This window comes from Balaenoptera physalus (genome assembly GCF_965194825.1).
Source record: "Balaenoptera physalus genome assembly, chromosome: X".
In the NCBI taxonomy this organism is placed as follows: domain Eukaryota; kingdom Metazoa; phylum Chordata; class Mammalia; order Artiodactyla; family Balaenopteridae; genus Balaenoptera; species Balaenoptera physalus.
The window spans coordinates 24,929,160-24,935,348 of NC_138903.1; the positions used below are offsets into that span (position 1 = coordinate 24,929,160).

A 6,189-nucleotide genomic window follows, 5' to 3' on the forward strand; every position below is an offset into this window, starting at 1 on the left:
TGCTACGAGTATAGAAAAGCTACACTGCTTGGGTAGATTGCTGACATAAAATTTACTTTATCTTATTGATATAAAGATTGCATTAATTGGCTAGAGGAGCAAAAATAACTGAAAACAAGAACATATTTCAAAAAAATTTTTCTCAGCGAAGATGGTTGGGCGGCAGTGGTTTTGATAGATATTTCAAAACTTACATTGTTTATTTTAAAGTTGTGCATTTTATTTTAAATCTATTATACCTCAATGAAGCCATTAAAAATTGTGTGGATGCATCAAAACACGTGCCTAAAGGAAAATTTCTACCATTAATGCAAAAGAGGAGATCCTGAAAATTTAAGATTTGATAATATACTTCAAAAAATTGGAAAATAAAGTAAGAATATAAATCAAAACCAGAAACGTTACAAAATTAAAGTTATGATCAATAATCAAACTGAAAACAATGGTCAATAATACTAAAGAGTTTTTTTTTTTAATGGTGAAAACAATTGATGAACCCTGGCAAAACTGATCAAAAAGATGAAGGAGGAAGAGAGGGAGGGAAGGGGGAGGGAGAGGAAAAAGAGGAAGAGGCGAAGAACAACTGGAGGAGCAAGAGGGGAGGATGGGCGGGGAGGAGGAGGAGGAGGAAAAAGGAGAAAGAGGAAGAGAGGAGGATCACAAGGAAGATAATGACCTCCACAACGATGACAAGAAAACACATATTTGCAGGGAACTCTACTCAGTACTCTGTAATGACCTACATGGGAAAAGAATCTAAAAAAGAATGGATACATGTTTATGTATAGCTGATTCACTTTGCTGTACAGCAGAAACTAACACTGTAAATCAACTATACTCCAATAAAAATTAATTTAAAAAAAAGAAGACACACATTATCAACAACAAGAATGTAGAGGGGATTATCACTATGGATTGTGGCAACACATACATTCTATTATAATCAAATTCATGCCAATATATTTGAAATTACATGAAATGGTGAAATTACAAAAAAGAAAACACCACTCACAAAAGGGTAAACTGGGAAATCTCAATAATTTTATACTTATTACATAAAATGCACCTGGATTGAGAAGTTTCCTACAAATGAATTCCACGCCCTGGTGCCTGAATTCCTGATCTTTTCCATGTATTTGAGAAAGATAACAGCGATCTTGCACAACCTCTTCCACAGAGTACTAACAGTCAGAACACTCCCAAAATGTCTTATGAGACTCTTTAACCAAACTGATAAGGACCTTATACATTAAAAAATATCAAGTCTTTATGCTTCATGACAAAAGGCAATAAATAAATAAAATGTAAAACTTATGTCTTACAAGCAGAATCCAAAGATATTTCAACTATAATAGCCCATGAATAAATGGAGTTTCATCCAAGAACGGATTCTTCTCATTTTGAAATCAAACTACTGTGGCAAACAAAAGGAATAAAATCATGTCACTAACACAACAGATACAGAGAGACCATTTGATGTAATTTACCACTCATTTATGATTGAAAAGAAATATTCAGGAAGTTGCAGCAAATACTATACCTACTAGCAAAATATTGAAAAGCGCTCCCTGAAATGAGGAATGAGAAAGTATGCCTACTTAGCAACAGTTCTATTGAATATTTTAGGGAGGTCCTAGCCAGTGCAACAATGCAAGAAAAAGAGGCATAAATATTGGAAAGGATGAAATTAATTTACCTTTATTCACAAATTGCATGCTTCTGTTTCCAGACTAATTACCACAAAATTTATCTTCCATAATATACTTTAACCTGTAGACTGCTATTGTTAAAAGCAATCTATAGGTAATGTAGTACAAATAATGAGTGAATTTATCAAGATTGATGGAAATCATACAGTTAAACATACACCCATTTTTCCTGAGAAAGCAATCTTTAGTAAATCTTCTATACACATTTTAAGAAATGGCACAAAACCCTACAGGACAAGGTTACATTTTTTAAAGGTTTTTTTCAACATAATTATCAGATAATCTTTGAGAGTTATTATAACCTCAATTATTGTTGTCATTTTTTTCTGATATCATGGTAATAGACCACCCCAGAATATAAAATAAAACTGATGACATATGACATTTAACTCAAGAGAAAAATGAAATGAGCATTCTTTGTGACAAGTTTACATATGGCTCCTATTCGTTCATCTCATTTACAAATTAGAGATCAGCTTTTTTATTAGAGATCAGCTTTTTTTTTTAAGTGGATCACAATTACTCTTTCCACAAAACTTGTTTATATTTTTCTTATTGTATATCTTCTTTCAAATGCTTTTCTATTTCTGTCTTTAGCATAACTTCTAATCTTTCCTGTACTACTTTAAAAAGGAAAATATTTTAAACTAATCATTAATGATATGCATTCATATATTTCTTTGATTTCCTTTTACTAATTATAAGTTTGGTATGTACTGAGTGTAAAATTTACAAAAATGTACATGTACTCTTCACAGAAGTAACCATGATTAACAACGAAATGTGTATATGAACAAATATACAAATAAATAAACACTTATAAATGAAATATACTTATATGCATGTACACACATGTGAAATAAATTACAATTTACTTTATCTTTTATTAGGAATACGACTTGGACATTTCTTCAAGTTACAAGAACTGTTTAGTTGTTAATCTATATAACAGTCATAGAAAGAACGCAATATAATTTACTTAAAAATAGATTTCTTATTTTTAAAGCATACTTTTATATACACTTGTGAGTAGTTTTGTTGACTATAGTACTAGAAGGAAAATTACTGCTCAGAAAGGGTAGGAAATTTTTCAAATTTCCTTTAAAATGCCAACTTAATTTTCAAAAACCCAGTATCATTTTTTCCTCCCTCAATAATTTGGTATCAAGATAAAAAAGAATATCCTATTATTTATTTAAAATGCAGTAACTATTGGGGATACTCAATACAGTAATTAGCCACTTATATTTACTTTGTTTTTATTGTGAGTGACTGAATGTACAAACTGACAATGACCAGACCATATATAAAAATAGAACTCTCACCCACAGCTCTGCAGCAACCAGCCCATGAAACCAAACCACAGATTCTGCAGCAACTGGCCCAAAACAGTGAGGACCTAATCAATAACGGGCCAACTTCCCTAATTTCTGCCCCTACTCCTAACTTAGGATGAAGAGGAAACCAAGTTATGATTCCCTAAGCAAACAAATACAATGTCCCACTTCTAGCTAGCCTGTCTCTACCTTCCTCAGGCCAACAACCTCCAATCAGGGCACACCTGAAGCCTTCCCTTTTCTACACCATAAAGCTTTTCCCACTCTCCTGCCTGCCTTTGTGTCTCTGCCAAATACAAATAACACTGTCTGACTCCCTTGCTATACAGTAAGCTCTCAAAAAAGAGTGTTTTCTTCCTCGCATTTTGACAGTCTCCATTTATTTCCAGACTTGCTTGATTTTACTATTCCATTTGTTAAAAAAAAGAGTCAATCATTTCATAAATATTTGAAAAATCAAATTATATATTAACCATATATATATATACATATATCCTTGTTGCTTTCATATATATATATATATTGTCTGTTAGGAATTTATTTCAACGTGTACCATATTTACATAAATCATTTCAGATATAGACTGTGTCTGCCAAATTGAATGTTATTGCATAGTATATAATTATTACAAATATAAAATATTTTGCTTTAAGTAGTATGAAACACTTCATTATTATTTATCAAGAGTTTTATTTGTCCTCATACAATTTCTCATGCATGTCAATATTAGCATTAAATTAACAAACCATTCTGATATTTCACATGAAAATTTGTATAACATTTTAATTTGTATACAATATGTGCAGACATTTGTATATATAAATAAGAAGTAAAAATTGGATATTTTGGCTGTTGTAAAATATTTCTTCACATGAGTTTTTTTTTAGCTTTTTTGTTGCTATTGTTAATCCAATAAACTATTTACACAAATAGAAAAATTTGGATTGATAAAATAGCTATTAAAATGCTTAAATATTTTATCATTAAACTACATATTGGACATCTATGTGAAATATACAGATATTAGTGACGTGTATGAATGTATACCAGAAAAACACTTCTGAAAAATAAGGCACCAATAATGATGATTTAAATGATGGCTGCATTCTCAAAAGACTCCTTGGAGAAGTGGCAATAATGGAGCAGCATCTTTCCAATGGTGAAAGAAAAATTAAACTATCAACACAAAATTCTTTATCCACCAAAGTTATCCTTCCAAGCTAAGAGTGAAATAAGATGCAGGCACATAAACAAATGTGAGACAATTTGTCCCTGTCCAAAAATAATACATATCCTATAGGAAGTTCTTCAGGCTCAATGGAAAAAATACCTAATAGAATCTACAAAAAGGAGAGAAGAGCACTGGATAGGGAAAATATGTGGCTAAATATAAAATTTTTTTTCTATTATTTCTGCTTAAAGAGCTGATTCCTTGAAGTAAAAATGAAATAGTACTTTGAATGTAAAATACATAATTTGCAAAATTAATCTAACTGTAAACTTAAGCTTTGTGCATTTACCTGAATATACAATATATTTAATTTAAGAAAATTAAAGGGCAAAAATAAATTATATACAATCAATTTAAGTTTTTAAATAAGAATATTTAAATAAAATATTTGACAAAAGAGCAAAAAGTAAAGGGAAAATAAATAGATTCATACTGTTTTGAGGCTACACATACATAAACTGGTACTATTTTAACTCTAAATAGACCAAGATAATTTAAAGATCCACGTGGCAATCCTTTGAGTAACCAGTAAATATAATACACATAGGTATTCTGGCTATTACTACAGCATAAAAGATTACTACAGAATTTATCTTTCATAATATACTCCATATTTACTTGTCTGTTTTCTTTTAGGCTACATTTCAATAATGTACCTTCATATGCATACCTGGCACATGTAGGAAACTAAAGAAATATTTTGGCAAAAGATTGGATAATTGACTCTAGGGGGAAAAATAATTAAAACTAAAACATATTTCAAAAAATAGCATGCGCAGAGCTGTCTTCTTCCAGTAATGGTAGACTAGCCATTTCTGCCCAACCATCCCGCTGAGACAAACTAGGAAAGCTGGTAGATATTAAACATTCTGTTCAAAGGTTGCAAAAACCCAAAGAAGCAAGCATTTGAAGAAACTGAATCTCAGAAGAGAAGCCCAGGAAATGAGACACAAATTGGGTACTCCTTTCCCCCATAAACCTTTTGCTGATCCAAAGGAGGTGACTAAGAACATAGGATGCTAAGAAAAAAGTTGCAGCTAATAAGCTAAGCAGCTGATCAGGGCTTCCAGTCCTCTCACCAACTCAGGGGACACAGACTGGGTTCAAGGCCCACCCTGGCAGAGAGAATCTGGAAAACAACCCAGGGGTGAATTTAACATCCTTAAGTGTCTGTGCTCTAAATGTCAATATAAACCTGAAACAGAAAACTACTCATAAAACCTGAGACCAAACTTCAAAAGACTCAACCACTGATTGTAATGAGATGAATGTATTTTCTAAAGTATCTTAAAGAAACACATATCATGTGACTCAACCATTCCATTCCTTCATGTTCATCCAAGAAAAAAATGAACATGTATATGCACGCAAAGAATTGTATGAAAACGTATGTAGCATGAAAAAGAGAGAAGGGCTTGGCTGGATCAGAAGGGGGAAAAATTCGAAGACGCACATGGAAACCCGGGAGGGGGATGAATATGCTTATCATCTTAACTGTGGTGATGATTTCACAAATATATAGATATCTCAAAAGTTACATTATTTCAATGTTGTATAGTTCATTTTAAGTCAATTACACCTAATAAAAGCTGTTTAAAATGTGTGGGATCCACCAAAATGTGTCTAAAGAAACATTCTAGCATTAAAAGCAAAAGAAGAAACCTTGAAAATTGAAGATGTAATAATCCACCTCACCTCACCTCAAAAATTGAGAACCAAAAAGCTGATTTAAAACAGAAGAATAGATAGTAGATATAAAAGAAAATTAGAATTAGCTAATGAAATCCAGAAAAATACAAAGATTGACAAATCCAAAAATTATTTTGGCAGGGAAAATGTTTAAAGATTGTAATTCCTGGCAAGACTGATCACACACAAACAAAGGGACACATACATTATCAACACATATAGA

At 31.6% G+C, this 6,189-nt stretch overlaps 1 pseudogene across 1 annotated transcript in view; it reads right to left on the reverse strand.

Annotated features, from left to right (window-relative positions):
• LOC309652623 (small nuclear ribonucleoprotein E pseudogene) overlaps positions 1-6,189 on the reverse strand; it is a 409,018-nt pseudogene that overhangs the window by 115,029 nt on the left and 287,800 nt on the right. The gene's annotated exons all lie outside the window — the stretch shown is intronic.